The following is a 17,017-nucleotide window of genomic DNA, read 5'->3' as shown; positions in this document are numbered from 1 at the left end:
CTTTCCTGCTTTGGTTGTCCATCGACCTCTCATTTGTTGTCCAGCCAGCCACCGTTCGTCGCCCGGCGACCGCGGTGGCCAGGAGTCGTCTCGCCTCCGCTCGGGATTCTCCGCCCTCCTCGCCGAGATTAGAAAACTAATTATTGTCCCGGACAGCATGGCACGCTGCACACCCAGGCTTGTTAGGCAAGCAGCGCCTTTGCGGAGCGCGAGGCCGAGTCGCTCTGCGTTTCCTCCGAGCATGGCGACGACCCGACGGGATAACGTTAGTCGGTTGGGGCAGGCCCGGGCAGGCGCAGGCAGGCCCTCCGGGCCGGCAAGGGGTGAGCGGCGCAGGCTTCTTTGCTTGCTTTCGGTGGCGTGCCTGAGTTGGCGCTTTGCAGATCCAGTCCCTGGACGGTGTAGGCTGTGGCCTTTTTGAAAGGGGGGGGGGCGAAAGAAGCGCTTTTTGACTACCTTTCAGTCGGTTATCGAGATGCAAAGTAGAGGAGTGGCACATACCCGCTCTCACACTCTCACACACCCACTTACCCACCCACCACCCACCCACCCACACACACACCCATCCACCCACACACACCTGTATCCTTGCCGCAGCGAGGCGGCCGATACGGCCAACTGTTGCAAGGCGTTGGCTGCACTCGAGGCCCGCGTGCCGCCCGGCTCATTATTCGGGAGTGACTGCTGGGCACTGCACTATGGCTCCCAGTGTGGCTCCCAGTGCGTGCGATACTAGAAGCCGGAAAGAGGCGAGATAGGGCGAGGACGGTGGGGACCGAGGGGACCGCCGAACTGGGCCAGAGGAAACGGAGGACGTCACGAAGGGGGCCTCGGTCTGGGGCTCGCCCCGGGGCCCTGGCCTTTAGGAGCCTTCCAAGGAGCCTTGCCCCAGGACCGGTCGCGGCGTGGATCGCGGCGCGGGCCGCGGGGACAGCCTCGGTCGGTAAGTAATCATGATGAACCGAGGGGGGGACGACGCGCGTGCTGACGTTTTCCCATGGTTTGATATTAATTGGTTGCTTCTCCTAAAAGGATTCCCAAACGCTGCTGCATGATTCCGTCGCTTCCCTTCCGAGGTTCTCTGGGTTTCTACAGGCGGTCTAGTGTCACACGGGGTATCTTTTCCTCTGGATTCTTTCAGCGTACGGATGGAGTCCTGTTTCGTCGCTCGGATACGGTTTCCGCAACAACAGGACGCCCTGGCCAGGCCCAGCAAAACAGCGAAATGGGGCCGTACACGGCTATTGGCTCCCCTCAATGCGTCCCCGTGCTGCATCTTCCATTGTGCGAGCACCATGATGCAAGCCCGCCCCCTAGGACCCGAAGTAAATTGACCCGGACTATCCAGAAACAGTGCAGTGACACTGACCGAGTCGCGTGCCTACACTCTTATAGGTCTGCATGAATGGGCCGTCACTACTAGTCATCAAACACCGGAGCGCTCACACCAGAGCAAGCACCTTCCCCGTTGCACCGTCAAAAGTTTCTTTTGGTTGTGGTGATGAATGATGCATGCGCGAAGCACAAATTCACAGGCAGACAGGATGAGTATGTGTGTCAGAGGGAGGAGGGGGCAATAGAGACATTGCGAGGGGAGAGGGTCCTAGTGCTGTATTGACGACCTGTTATTGGAGCCTCTTAGACGCGCACAGCCAGCAAGGGGATTTCGCTGTCTGCTTGTCTCTCTGCCCGTCCGTCCGTCTTTTGACAAAGCTCGCGCGCTTCCAACGGATCCGCTCTTCCGGGCAGACGGCGCCGACGACGTCATGAATGGGTGTGGAAGGGCAGAAGCGGTGTTTGGGAGGCCTCGGAGGCTTTCAGTGTCCAGCTGGTGTGCAGTTTGTGTCGATCACGGGCGGAATAAACTGTGCCAAGAAGGGCTGGCCGTTCGGGCCCTGGCCCGGCCTAAGCCCGGCCCATCCAGTCTCACTGTTTTCACTCCCAACAGGAAATGTTTGTTGGTGTGATCTCCGGCCTCAGGAGCGTGTGTGCGTGTGTGTGACTTGAACACATGGATTAGACCAGCGCGCTGCCTGCCCCGGCCATGGCGGAGCTTGTCATCGTCGTGGTCCCTTCCCAACAGTGTTGGCTCGGAGGTGACAGTCCGCTTGCAGTGGGCCCCACCACACTCGGCCCCACGCAATTGCAGTGCCGGCATGAGTTGGGGTTTAATAAGTAAGGCCCAATCTGACTGCTTGAGCTGCTTTGCAGACCCACTTACTTTGATCTACGGATCCTTGTGTATCGGGGGTGGCCTGGCCGAGCCGGGGCGAGCCGTGCCCCCGGTGTACTTACATTAACAGTGTCCGGGATCTAGCTCGGACGGAACCGCGACGTGCGGCCCCTTCAGAGGAGCACGGCGGTAGAACCGACTAATGAAGCCTGCTCACTCGTGCGCACACACACATACACAAATACATGCACCTACACTTTGCACAAACAGCGCTGCTCCACGAGTGCACACACCAGCACACATACAGAGCGCCGCCGGTACGTTTCACGCTCCAATACCGTTCCGTCGGTGCATTGCTTGCCGTGTCCCCCGTGTCCCCCGCCCGCCCTGACGCTTGGCGTACACCGCGGGGCCCAGCAGGTCGCGCCGCGCCTCGCCCTGCCCTGCCGGGTGTTTTACAGCCGTTTGATCGCCACGCCGATTCTGGCGTTGGCCGTGCCGCCGTGCCACGACCGAGCCCTTCGGCGCGGTCCGCCGAGGCCCGCCGTCGGCCAGAGCAGCGGGCGCCGCACGGAAAAAAATCCGTGGTCGTGGCGACCGAATCTCGATCGCCACGACCATCTTTTTCGATAGCTTGGGGACTACCGGATTTCTGATCGTGAGAACCATGTCACCGAGCTGAGGCAAGCTGGCCATCAGAACGACTGTGTTGATTGTGACAACCAAGAATAAGGTATCCTAGACCGTCGTCCATCAGTTGCAGGAAGGTATGATTTAGTGCCTCTTCGAGACGACCAGAAAGTTGCTTGAGAGAACCAACTCATCTGACACTTCAGCGATATCTCGTTCGTGGGGAATTTCTATGCAACGCTCAGCAGACTCTGTTTCAACTTGGTCGGTGGTCCTCGCAAATGTAGTGTTCTGCACTGTGATCCGAAACTGGCATCACAATTAAAAATGAACGAGTCGGCACGGCGAAGACGCCGCACCGTCGTTCTCTGCCGATTGAGCAGATAACAATTGGTTGGGGATAGCCTGAACCTAACCTATTGACCGAACGTAGACGCCAGCGAGAGGCAACATGAAAATGCGTTCTTCTCGACTTCATGTAATATTTGTTCAGAGTTTTTAGCTGACGGCTAGAGAACATATTACCGAGGCAACAGACAACATATTTGCGAAAATTATTTACTGAGTAACATAAATCGGAAATACTAAGGCGAACGGGGACGCCGCCACCAAGCGGCAGGTCCGTGAACCTCGACTCTCAGAACCGAACTTCCTTGAGCAGAGCGGTCGGTTGTGACGATCGGCTCGGGCCGACCAAGTGACTTGTAGAGGATAAATACGCTAGTTGGTTGTCTGAATCAGCCGTTCGATGCCCACATCACTGTAACGACACTGAGTACATCCGATCGTGACGACCAACAGCTTTTTTCCGTGCGGCGCCGGCGCCTTCCCGTCTCTCTCGCTCTCGCGGCGCGGCCCGCAGGGGTGCGAGAGGGACAGCGGACGCCCGTTCGGGGGCAGCCCGCGCAGACCTAGACGGGCTAGACGGCGTGTGTTTTATCGTGATGCGGGCAGCGGGCCACTATCTGCACGTACTCGGGGCACTTCTTGTCGCTGCCGGGGAGCGGCGCGGCGTGCGAGCGACCGACCACCCTTTCGGGAAAAAGCGTTGTCGACGACGGCGAGCGGAGAGGGACGACCTGCAGGGCGGTCTCTGTCTCTCTCGCACCCCTACGGGACGCGCCTCGGGTACCTACACGTGAAGACGCGGAGAGTACGCGTGGTGGCTTGCGGTTGAGCCGTTTGAAGCGGCCGCCGCCACCGTCTCCGCGTCTGACGCGCTGCAAAGCCTCCGCGTCGTCGCCGCGCTACTGGAGCGTGGCAGTCTGTAAGTCTGTGCACACACGTCGCGAGGGATGGCCGCGCGGAGTGCTACACACACACACACACGAGGCGCGTGCACCAAGTTGCATAATTGGGCTGGGGGGCCTGCCTGCAGTGCTTGGCAGGCTGGCTGGCAGGCTGGCTGGCAGGCGGGTGAAGGCTGGCTGGCAGGCGGGTGAAGGCAAGGGGTGGCCCGGAGAGGGGTTTGCCGAGTGGCCCTCCGCTAGCCCTGCCCGATGGGCCTGCCTCAGCACTATGCGCCGCGCCGGGCCGGGCCGCCCACAGGGACGCCCGCCACCAGGCTCGCCGTCAGGGCCGCCGCCAGACCCGTCCCCGCGACGCCCTTGACCGGAAGCATCGTTTATCTGCGCAGGGACGCGACCAAGGCCTCCGTGACACCCATTTTGAACCGCAACGTGTGACTGCTTTAGCCGAGGCTTTAGCAGCGACGAAGCAGCACACTTGGTTCGAGGCGCGGAGGAGGCGTCATGTCAATGACACCTTGGCTGGCTGTTGTTTTTTCGCTGTGCCGGATCACAGTGGGCCAGCCGGGCCTGCCGGGCCAGCCGGCCCCGAAAGGGCGTCCTGGCACCGTCATGGTCATACAAGGCATCGGGACCGCATGGCTGCCTGACTGACTGACACCTCTGACGGCTCTGCGAGGAGGCAGGCGAGGGCATGCCGGAGGTAGGCCGCGGGTACGCCAGGAGTAGCGGGGCCCCGCCCTGCCCCGCCCAGACGCATGGCCCGTGGCAGGCCGTCGTCACGGTGGACGAAAAACAAAGAGCAGCTTGAGGGCCGCGTTTGCTTGCAACCGTCGAAAAATGCAAGTGTCGTCGAGGCTGATCCAGCAACATCCGAGGCGATCCGCGAGCACGGCGGGGGCGGCGGCAGGCCAGGGGGAGGGGGGTGGGGGGGGGGGGGGGGGGTGGCGCCGTGCCGTGGGCGTCCCCGGGCCGCGCGACCTCCGAACTTCAATGCATTTCATCTCCCGCGCCGCCGCAACGCGCTGTGCATCCTGGATTGTGCGCATGCGGGCAAAAAGTTTGGGAGCGAAAAAACAACAACAACGGAACGCAAAACAAAATGTCGGTTTGGCGATGAATGTCATTCCGCGTGAAAATGGGAGCAGGGCGCGTGCATCACAGGCATCACGTCGTTGTGGTCCTGCCCAATTTGTGGCTCAACTGCGTGGCGGAGCACAGTGGGCCGGAAGACCGGTGGAGGCGGCCAAAGCTCTCGATGCGTTTTGAGCTCCAGAGTCGCTAAACGGGACTGGAACCGCACGTGTAACCCCACCAACGGATTGCCCTTCGAACGAGGAATCCTTTGGTGGGGTCACACGTTCAGTTCCAGTACTGTTTACCGACTCTGGAGCTCAAAACGCGTCGAGAGTTTTGGCCGCCTCCACCGGTCTTCTGGCCCACTGTGCGGAGGCTCGCACGAAAAGTAGCAATCAACGCGCGGGGGAAAATGCGGCGAGGGGTGGGGGGACTTTGTGCACCTTCCGGGCCACTTGCCATTTCATTAGTTAATTTCTAGATTCATTCGCCCCAGCAGCCCCTGCTTGAGTAGTTCGAAACCGCACTAAAATAGTTGCAGGCATCAAAACCTTCGGCCGCTGCTCAGTCCGAAAAAAAGGGAGGCTTTGTACTTTGTAAAGTTTGAACTGGATTTCCAGCTTGATTTAATCCAATTTGGATGTAGAGCCATGGACCATGCCCCTTTAATCTCTCGGCGCTAATGATTACACGCTACAGGAAGCCTGAAAATTTTCCCCCGAAAGCCAAACAGTGGCAGCAAACAGTCGGCTGTCCGGCACACCGCATTCCCGAGCGTGTGCGTATCGTTTTTCCCAACAAGTGTGACAAAGTCGACAGCGCCGCGGGGCCAGAATGATGACCCATTCGGGAAGCGGGAGCCAGAAAGCCAGCAGTGACGCTGTCTCTCTCTCTCTCCCGGACGCTCCGGGACGAAATAATTTAAGAAAACATAAAGTTTGCGACAGGGCGGCCGGGCGCAGCGCTGCGCAGCACTGGGCGCGGCAGGCGAGTCTATGACGGCTGGATGGACATCACGGAGCCGTAACTCGGACCTGGGCAATAACCCCGAAGGGGAGGGGGGGAGGGGGAGGCTATGGTCGGACAGAATAGGGTGCGGAAAGAAATACATCCCGGGCGGCAGTGACACGAGGCTGCAGTAGCCAATCAAAGGAAGTAGCCTCCCCCACCCCTTTTCTCAAAGGGCAGTCGTCGGCACTTTCAGCGCAGTGCGGCTGGAAGGCTGGAATCTGCGGACACGTCTGCCCTGCCCTTCCGGGGGTGGGGGCCCACTGTGGGACTCATATCCGGACTGGAACGTTTTCCAGGATCCGAGACCAAAGGAATGATAGTACAATTTTGCAATTATTCGAAGATTTCTGACACAAACCCTCATCCTGTCAAGAATTTTTGTCAGCTAAATTAGGCGTTTGGTTAATTTGATAAGAACATTCCAAACGCTGTCTGCATTTTAACTGATTTTAACATACACAGGAAATCAACTAAATTTTAGTCTTTTCAATTTTCTTTTGTAAGTTTCTTGCTAACCTGGGCGTCCCGAGCACCAGCTGAACGTCGCGGACAAACTGTTGTCGGAACGTGCCCCGGTGATTGGGCCGGCTGGCCCTTTGCGAGGTATCGAATTGTTTTTCCGAGTTTGCTCTCGCCATCGCCACTCTTTGAGGAGCAGCTGGCGGACCAAGCGCGTCTAACTAGGCAAGTTTCTGCTTCGAGGGATTTGCCTTTTTGTCAATTGCAATCCACCCCCTCCGCTTGTTGAATCGGCTGGGTGGCCGGTCCTGCCACCGGCACCTGCCCGTCTTGTTTTTGCTGCCCCCGAAGTGCCCACTAAAACTAGCCGCAGTCCGCCCCAGCAGCCCACGCTGGGCGGGGCCCCGCGGGGTGCGCGGCCGGAGCATAAAGGTGGCCAAGTTCTGGCCTACATTGCCAAAACAAGCCCCGGGTTTTGTTTTTTCGCCCAGCTTATTTTATCAGCAGATGCTGGCAGGGGTGCTGATAGATGGTACGCCGTGATCCGAGGTCATGGAGAACGCTCGCACCATTGAAAAGAACACCCAGCGCCACCACTCCCCCCGGGGACTTCTTTCTCCCTGTCGGGCGATGATTTAGCAAAGTAGCTGGCAGCTGAGCGATTTGTCGCACCCTTTTTGCAGCCTTCTTTGGCGCGCCCCGCCAACTCAGTCCATCTCGTTCGGCTCGTCAGCCTCTGGTACCCAATAAAGCAAAGTGCAGTTTGGACACCCCTGCCTCTCGACGGGCTCGACCAGCATGGATAGGACAACGCTTTATCCAGTGGCAGCCCCTCGCCCCTCCCGGCCCAGTGGCCACACACTGCCCGACCTGATCCCGTGAATCCATTCGTTTCAACCTTATCAAATCTGGAAGAGAAAAGTTGACTCAACAGTGAACTTCACATTGATGCCTTTGGCTCAAACCGTGGTGGGAACAAGGGTTGCTGTCCGTTTTTGCGGCTCACCGAGGTGGGTGAATTGAGCATTGCACTTTCTCATGCATGCATTGCGCGCGCGCTACCCCGTTTGGGGGCAAAACCGTGCGTTCCGGGCCCCCGGGCCCCCGGACTCCCGGACCGAGGGACGCACTAACGAGCTTTTCGAGTGGCGTGAACAAAGGATGTCCCAGCAACAGGGGGAGCAGCAGGCGGCAGCAAGCCGGCCGGGGCAAGCGCAGGCCACAGCTGGCTCGCTTTTTCCCCGCCGCCACACTGTTGGGCTGTTCTCGCAGCGACGGTCCAGCCAGCATGCACCCTCGCCTTCAAGGCTGGACGGCAATGAGATCACCTGCCGCTTGCTCACCACGCCGCGCAGCTCGTGCTGTCTCTCTCGCACGCGTTCGGGGCGCCCCGTGAGTGCGAGAGAGACGGAGCGACAAAAAGATCACAGTTTGGAGTGAGAGCAGCCCTGTCGTCGTGGAAGGGTAGAGGGCCCGCCCCCTTTTCCGAGCAAGGCATATTTCACAGTATTTAGCTCCACGTACGCGCGGCGCCTCGTAGCGCCCCCTTATCACTTTTGGCGCTGACGGCATCGACAAGCGTGCTGTCACTCCCAGCCGCTCGCGCGCCTCGTCAGCAATGGCAGCGTGTTCATGCTGTTAGGCACCAAGTAACCTTATTATCGCCGCCTCCGCTGCGATTCCTCTTATGTTTTCCTTTATGCTTTCTTTGACGAGCCAACGACACAAAGATGCGACCGAATCTGACCACTTTTTTGTCGAAGTAAGAAGGCTTTGTGCGATCTTCGTATCCACTCTTGAGTATTTTGCCAAACGGAGCCTTGAGGCGGAAAACAAGTTACGGTTGTGAAAACAAAACGAAAAGAGGAAACTGCATAAACCATGGCTGCAGCGCAAACAAGCGGCAAGCGGCACTGGCGCCCGGGAACACCCCGGGAACACCTCGGGCCGCCGCCCGCGGCACGCCCTGCAACGCCTCACTGTAAAAAAAGTATTACTGAAATTTCATAATTTTAGTCTGAAGTTTTTAAACAGACTAGTGGTTTGAAAATTCAGAGTAATTATTCAGACCGTTCTGTCTGAATTCCAAATTCAGACTACTTGTCTGAAAAACATTTTCAGACTGCTACTCTGAAATATTAAATAAAAGTGCCATCTATAAATCAAAGAGAGAGAAATCAACAAGAGAACAATTTGAACCACCAACGTGTGACGGTATCTCCTTTCCACTTTACACTTGTTCGCTTCGGCCCGGGTTCGAACCGGGACTTTTTGGTTACGAGACGAGCTCGGTACCACTGCGCTACGGGCGCTGCCTGGCGGCGGGGGAAGCCGTGCCGCGTGACTCTCTTCAGAGGATACCAGCTCCATTCGGCAAGTCCAGAATGCAAGTTCGGACAACTCTTACGGTTAATCTACCGTACACAGACGAATCTGCGTGAAGCGCGGGTGTACATTATTATTTCCGATAAATTTATACAACGCCTTACGCCTAGACTTGATTAGTAGACAATCTGTCAAAATTTTCATACCAAAATTATGAAAACAGGTTTTAGGATGACAAGTCTGAAAACTTTATCAGAATTTTCAGACCTTCTGCTTAAAATTCAGACTAACCGGTGTGATCTCAAATTTCAGAGTTCCTAGTCTGAAAATTCAAAGCAACTTTCTGAATTACCGATTCAGACTGCAAAGTCTGAACAAATTGTACTGAAATTTCAGAATTTTTTTTACAGTGCTGCAACGCCTGCAGCGCCTGCAACACGAAACCCGACCCCCAAATTTTGAGGTAAAGGCGTCAAATTATGCACCCGTTTCCTTGGTCGGTGGGCTTCGGCTTGGCCTGCGAATTCCGCGAACGGGTCGAAAAAGAAAGCGGCCTCTGCTTTGCCTGCCGCCCCGCCCCGCCCCGCCCCGGCGGGCGACGCTCGGCCCGGCCCGGGGAGTGACAAGGAGGGATCACAGTCGAGGAGGTAAATCGGGCGCCTTCAGAACTGCGCTCTGTCGCTCCCCGTCTCGCTCGCACCCCGGCGGCCCGCCCCGCGAGTGCGAGAGAGAGTGCCTGCTCGGAGCGGCGCGCTGCGCTGGGCAGCCCTCCTCGTAATCACGCAATTTATTCGGTGTCGGGTGTCGGCCGGCACACTGGCCACTCGGCCGGCGCTGCACCGGCCTTAAGGCCTTTTTATTTCGCGCCGAAAGTCGCCTCGGTGATTATGCGCGCGGCAGCGCCATCTGCCGGCCACTTCGCACGTTGTCCGCCACACAGTGGCCCAGAAGAACACGGTCCCAAACGCGTTTTCAGCTCCAGAGTCGCTAAATGGGACTCGAACCGAACGTGTGACCCCACCAATGGATAGCCCTCCGAACGAGGAATCCATTGGTGGGGGTCACACGTTCGGTTCGAGTCGCATTTAGCGACTCTGGAGGGCAAAACGCGTCCGGGATTTTGACCGCCTCCACCGGTCTTCTGACACACTGTGCGCCAAACAACAAGACCGTGGGCATTCTGGCACAGTCTCCGGGCTGCTCCGGCAAGGTGTCGAACGCGGGAGCAGCTGGAGTAAGTATTCCCGTCTTTCTCGCACTCGTGGGGCGTGCTGAGGGGTGCGAGTGTTTGCACAGAGTACGCCCCGAGCCATCAGAGATCGAGAGAGAGAGAGAGAGAGAGAAAGGCGAGCGTCGTGACGAACAAGCTGTGCAGCGCGATCTGCCACTTTACCGCCCTTTTACACTCCCTCATTCGCCGTGCCGTCGGCAGACGACGCGGCTAACCGTCCCAAAACACGCACAGTAAATTACGCCGACAAGAGTCGCCCCGCGCGAACAGTTTGTTGTTTTTGTTATTGCCGTGTGTGTGTGTGTGCGTGTGCGCGTGCGTGGCCCCGCGCGCTATTCCGTGATTCCACACCCTGCCTGCGACACGCGTCGCGCTCTGCATCTCCGCCTGACTGATGCCTTTTGTGTGCAGCAGGCTGATTCCGAGCGCTCTGTCTCTCTCGCACTCGCGGGGCGTGCCGCGAGGGTGCGAGGGAGAGAGACCACAGTCGGCTGGCCGCGGCAGGCTCTATCCGACCCAACCTGTGATTGGCTAATTGGCAGGGAGCTCGCAGTGGAGTGGGCGGGCTGCGGCAGGGATGCAGGCTGGTGTCTTCCACACACTCGTATGTGCGAGAGAGACAGAGCGACAGGGCTGACGCGGATCCCGGAATGCAGCACACTGCAAGGAGGAGTGGCCCTCCACATGACGACTCCGACTGCCTCGAACAAGAGCGAGAGTACTGTGCGCGTCACGGAAGTCCCCGTCCCCGTGCCTCCATGCGCCGTGCGCCCTCCGTCGCGACTACTCACTGCAAATCATATTTCGCCCCGACAACGCCCAGAAGTATACAGTCACTGACTCATGCAAAACTTTCTACGCTGCTGTACAGTCCGGCCAGCGGGCACGTGCAACAGGTGCCCAGCTCCACTCTGGAAACAATTCCTCCAATCAACTTCCCATTTTTACGGCCCCAATTTCGCTGAAATAAAAGGACGTTTTTTTCGCATTTTTCTGAAGCAATGCATACTAAATTGTTGCCCCGACGCAGAAGCATAGTAAACTCGTCGCAAAGCTGTCCGCGCGAAACTTGCCGGTTTCTCTTTCTCTCCTTGTTGTTGTCGTTCTCCCACTTCTCTCTCTCACTCTCCGTGCCGGCGTCGTCGTGTCCTCGTGGGGCCCCGCCCCGCCCCGCCCCGCCCCGCCCCGCCCTGGCTCGGCGTTGTAGGCGGTGATGCGCGAGTATTTGCCCAAGCAGGCGTGATATCGGTCAATCTGTTTTGGGCGCTGACGTGTAGCCACCCTCGCCTCCGGCTACTCTCCGCTTCCTCCTTTCCTCGCTGGAGTCCCGGAGCCACCTGGACGGTTCCAGCGCTCCCCCCTCCCCCTTCTCCTCCCCGTTTTATTTCCATGGGAATTAATAACCTTCTCTAATTTGGATTCAATTTGATCGGCCCCCCGATTGCGTCTTCCCTGCCTTGCCGATATTGAGGCTTTGTGGGTGGACGTGCAGGGGACGTGCGTGTTTGCAAAGCGTCATATTATCGCACCGCAGGCCGCCATGGCCCGCCGCGGCCCGGGACACAAAACGCATTCTTTACTGCTTGTCACTGGAATGATAACGGGATGAGGATCCCGAGATCGGGACCGCCGCCTCCAATGACAATTCAGCTTATTTTCTCTGTGCTGGATATTGGATAATAGCAGAGCAGAGCGTCTCTCTCTCTCTCTCTCTCTCTCTCGCTCTCTTCTCGCTCTCTCTCTCTCTCTCTCTGCCTCTCTCTTTCTCTCTTGCAATGATCTCCCGGAACTTCGTGAAATAAACACCGCTCGCAAAAACGGCAAGAAAAACCCGCTGTTTTTTCTTTCTTTCGGCAGTGTCGTCGCCAAGGTGTTGAATGGTTCGACGTTACTGTCAGCTGACTCGTCTGGGCCTAACTCGCGCCAAATTGATCCGGTGGGCCCCTCGGGCTGCCCGCAAGGGCCCCCAAAGTGGCCATTGGAGGGAGGGAGGGCCATCCGGGGACAACGCTCCTCTCCCTTTCACCGTTTTCAATCTGTCCGTACAGAAGCACGCTCCTCTCGTGCATCCGCCAGTAAACGTGATCACCCAATCTATCCGATGCACCCAGCGACCCCGCTGGCTCGAGGCGCCGCGAGTCTGCGCGGGGATGCACGCGAGGGGCCTTATTGCTATCCGCGCTGGCTGCGCCGGACTGCGCTGCCTCGTCCGCTTATCCCCTCTAGAGTCCCCCTCGAGTCCCCCCAGTGACCCGCCAACAGGTTTCCTGCTTTCAGGCGCCGTTTTCCGACTCTGGCTGAATTTCGGTAGTGCCGCGGGCCGATCGGCGCCCGGACACGGATCCGGCCTCCTCGACGGGCCGCGCCGATTAATGACGAGTCCCCCGGGACCCCCAGGACGGCGTCGTGTCCTTTGTCTGAGGGCCTCGAGGGAGTGCTGGGGGGCGGCGCCGCGCAGTGTCAAGTGTCGTCGGGAAGACAGGTCCGGTGGCGGGGTGGAATGTCTCTGCCGCCGAGGGATCGCTCAGGACTGCAAGAACGGTGTGGTGGCCTACACGTCGTCAGCCTCGCTGTCCGACACGGCGCCACTTTGAAGAAGCCTCGTCGTGCGCGGAGTGAGCGGCGTGCAGTCGCCTCGCCTGGCTCGCCGCGCCGTGCCGCGCCGTGCCGTGCCGCGCCGCGGTCACGCCCGGCCACGCCCAGCCACGCCGCGGGCCGCGGGCCGCGGGTCGTGCCGCGCGCGTTGCTTCGCGGAGCTTCGCCTCGCCTCGCGGACTGCCGGCGGCAGGCTCGGCTCGGCGGCAGGCTCGGTGGCTCGCTCGGCCCGGCCTGCCTTTGGCCTGCCTACCCATCAGCATTTTGCATAAATCCATAGCCAACAGCACAGCGCCGCACCTCCGCGCCGTCATCAGACGCCCTTCGGAGGGGCTCCTCTCCACTGGAGTCTCCAGTACGGCTCCATTACGGCACGCTTCCAGCGACATCGACGAGTCTCGTGTCCGCTCAGTCCAACAACCTACACTGTCCAGGAACTTAAATCGAATCGACTGAAAATTAGTTGATATCCCTTACAGTCACAGTCATACAGGAAAACACTCGTACCACAGTGAGACACTGCTTTTCCAAACTAGCCCACGCACGATGAGATGAAAGTGAAACACTGTCCCCAAATGTGGCGCGACTGTCTCGCCGCTCCCCGTGTCGAGAGATAACCGACTTCGTATCTCTCCGGCATTCCCTCGCGCGTCTCGGCGGAGCCACGCCAGAGCCTGGCTGGGCACACTGCAGACGGATTCGCTCTGTCTCTCTCGCAGCTCTGCGTGACGCCCAGCGAGTGCGACGGAGACAGAGAGGGCAGTGTGCCGACTTGTTGGCGACTGCAGGCTGCATCGCCTCACGCTCGCGACGTGCTCTCCGGACTGGAGGAGCCGCGCCACGCTCTGCCACGCTCCAGCGCGCTCCAGCAAGCCAACGTCCGAAGCCAGTGTGGTGTAGTGTGTCCTCTTCTCCCGATCTATGACGATCTCAGGAATTTTCAGCTGCCAGCTCGCTCCGAACGACAAGTCCTGTCCTCTCTCTCTCTCTCTCTCTCTCTCTCTCTCTCTCTCTCTCTCTCTCTCTCTCTCTCTCTCTCTCTCTCTCTCTCACGAGAGAGACGGCGTGTCTGTAATTGGCTGCTGGATGCCTCGACTAGTGTGTCGGTCTTCCCCGAAAGCGCGATCCATATGGATGCAGCCATGCAGGCGGCCATGCCTGCATGGCGTCCACGCGTCCCACCTGCGTCGCGGCATTCCACTCGGAGAAAACTCGCGGCAGCACGCCACGCCGTGGCTTTTGTGGCGAATTGGGCCCGTGGCAGCGTCTAGCTAGTGTAGCAGCATCGGCAGCCGGCACCGTTTCTCGCCTCGGCCGGTGTCATTAGCCCGTCAAAAGTGTTTCTGCGCGGCCAAAACGCCGCCGGCTGCGCCGCACCACCACACTGCCGCCGCGCGCCGCCAGTTGTATTGGGGCATTTTGGCGGGCCCTGCCTCGTGCCCCGCCTCGCCTCGCGCCCGGCCGGCCTGCCTCTCTGCCCGCGGGCCAGCCAGCCGGCACACTGATTCCGAGAGTCGTTTGCGTCGCCCTGTGTCCCTCGCACCTACACGGGGCGCCCCACGAGTGCGAGAGAGACAGAGCTACTCTGGGATTCAGTCTGCAGGCGCGGTCCGCCGTGCAAATCACGGCGCGAGTCCGCCCTCCTGTCTGTCTCTCTCGCACACTGACGGGAAGCACCATCAGTGCGGCGCAGAGAGAGAGAGAGAGAGAGAGAGAGAAAGAGAGAGAGAGAGATATTCAGTCAGGAGGTCCGCCCCACCGCGGCGCCTCACCGGGTCGCCGCGCAAACTGCCGGGAGGGTCTCTCTAGAGCCCCCCCCCCCCAATTTCCCCCTTATTCCCCGTGTGTGTAGGGTGTAGGTTTGCAGACGAAATTTCCTCGTCCGACTTAGCCACGGCTCACTGGAGCTCTATGGGTAGTTTAATGGTATTCACGCAGGAGAGGCTATCCATAAACAAGAAAATAGGTCAAATAAAAGTTGACGTGTTTTCAGTTTGCGAATGCGTAAACAGGCGGGCAATAAAATACCGGGCAGATCCCCGGCCGAGAGGATTCTAGCCCCGGTCGATTGGACTGCCGACTTTTGACGGTGTGCCCCGCTGGCTCTGGTTTTGAAGAGGAGCTCGGAGCGGCCCAGCAGAGCAGAGCGGGCGCACTGTAATCCTAAACGTTTGCACCCATGCCCCTGCACAGCAGGTGAGGGCGTATAGTCGGACGCACCTAACTCCGACGACGAGGTGTAGGATTCTATAGTGCACCCGGGCTACGCTGGGCTACGCTGGTGGGCTACGCACGCCCCGCACATCCCAGCGCTCTGTCTCCGAGAGTAAACCCATTCTCCACGGAGTCGGCGCCCACAATGCAAGGCACGCGTAGCATGTAAAGCCCCCTGTCCTGTCCCTCTTCGAATATTTGGACCCCATATTTCATCTCGGCGCGGCCATAGGTCCCCTCTGGCCGCTCAGGAAGGCGCAGGAGCTGTCTTTTAGAATGCCGTTTTGCCGTCCTCTGAGGGAACACTCGCATACCTCGACCGAGTGAGCCTGGAGGCAGGCTGGAGGCAGGCTGGAGGGGCCGGGCCCCATGCCAGCGCGCACCGCGGCACACTGCATCGCCTTGGCCGCCCTGCACTGTTGCATTGGCTGCACTAGCTGCGTCGCGAAAACACTCTCAACATTCTGGTTGTCACTTGATGACAATAATTCAAGACTAATTAAAATTTTCTTACAATGTCAACATTGTTGACGCCGCCCACATATTCAAAAAGTATAGGAGCTCTGATGACACTGTCATCAGGTTTTAATAAAGAGGTGACGAAATTAGCATAATAAATTTTTACAGTGCGCAAGGAGAGCGGAGACGTAGGACTGCGTTCGTCTTCGGAGGCGTCTCCCCGACATACGCCGTTCTGGGCAGCCAGCGCCAGTCCCAGCGCGGCGCCGGCCCGCCACGGCCCGCCACGGCCACACGCGTAGGTACTTCGGCGCCTCGTGCGTGAGCGCGCGCCGCGCAAGCCTGTCGCGGCGTGACCCCAGCACTACACTGTGCGAAAAGTTAGGTCCGACCGACTCAAACTATTTCAGTCGTTTTGGCTGAGGTGTCGTTAAACGTGCCCCATCGGTCAAAACGACGTCTCAAGAAAATCAACCAATTAGCCGATTTTAGTTAACTTTTTTCACAGTGCAGGCCGACGAGGTCCCGCTTTTGCACTCTGTTTAGGTTAGATCGGATGGCTAAATTTTTATCACGAGAAGAACATATTTTGCTGTTAGCTAACTTTTCAAAATTTTTTTTTTGCTGCACCATTGTTATTACCGTGGTATAGGCCTCCGCAGACCCTTAGCGGTTCGAGTCAGCGAGACTATTGGTCCAAAGCGCGGGCCCGGCCGCCCCGCCACCTCAAGCGTTTAGGCTTTTGCATGGTCGGCATGTCCGCTGCCCTAGTGGCCAGTCAGCGAAAAGGGGTCGGCTAAGAGTTTCCAGAAAATCACGAAAAAACATGAAACCACTTTTTTCGGCCTCATGTGAGTCGAGCGTGTCCCCTTCTAACACACAGTGCACTCACCTCCCTGAGGTCCGGGTTGGCGTGCTGTCGTCGGCGTGCTGTCGTCGGCGTGCTCAGCGGCGGCCGCCTCCTGCCAGGGCTGCCAGGGCGGGAGAGGCGCCCCTCGCGTGCTGCACTGGCGGCATGCCTGCAGCAGGCCGCACTCACGCCGTCGCCGTCACCAACACTGTCACTATCACTGTCGGCGGGGGCGGCCCGGGGCTCGCGAGGGCGGGGTGCGCGTCGGCGGGGTGCGCGTCGCGTGGCGACGATCGCCGTGACGTGGTCGAGCGTGCCGGCGTGCCCGTCGTGGGGCCCAGCGGTGCAGAGGGCGGATGGCGAGCGTGTGGGGGCAGCGCCGCGCCGCCAGCGCGCGCCAGCCCGAGTTGGGTCCGCGACGCGCCCGCGGCCCCACCGCCCGGCAGCGCCCGGCACGACGGGGAGGGGGGCCTTCCCGCCGCCACCCCCGCGCAGCCGGCCCCCGCCAGGCCCCGCCAGGACCTCGTCGCCGCACGCGCTGGCGCGCACCCCGACAACAGGCTGATCCTCTCCCGCCATTCACCCGGCCGCGTGTTCACGGTGTCGCCGACCACCGCGGACCGCGTCGCACAGTGGGCCAGAAGGCCGGAGGAGGCGGACAAAACTCCAGACGCGTTTTGAGCTCCAAAGTTGCTAAACAGGACTCGAACCTCACGTGTGACCCCATCAATGGATTGCTTTGCAAA

The 17,017-nt window shown here is 59.2% G+C and overlaps 1 protein-coding gene across 1 annotated transcript in view; it reads right to left on the bottom strand.

Annotated features, from left to right (window-relative positions):
- The window catches only part of LOC117643322 (cardioacceleratory peptide receptor-like), a 40,680-nt gene extending 24,254 nt beyond the window's left edge, over nt 1-16,426 (bottom strand). Inside the window, exon 1 of the mRNA XM_034382163.1 lies at nt 16,314-16,426. The gene's annotated coding sequence lies outside the window, so the exon portion shown is untranslated. The remainder of the gene's footprint in view (nt 1-16,313) is intronic.
- Between the last annotated feature and the right edge of the window lie 591 nt (nt 16,427-17,017).

This window comes from Thrips palmi, unplaced genomic scaffold, assembly GCF_012932325.1.
Source record: "Thrips palmi isolate BJ-2018 unplaced genomic scaffold, TpBJ-2018v1 HiC_scaffold_17, whole genome shotgun sequence".
Taxonomy (NCBI): Eukaryota; Metazoa; Arthropoda; class Insecta; order Thysanoptera; family Thripidae; genus Thrips; species Thrips palmi.
The sequence above is the reverse complement of the archived record's forward strand: the minus strand, read 5'-3'. Positions and strand labels throughout refer to the sequence as shown.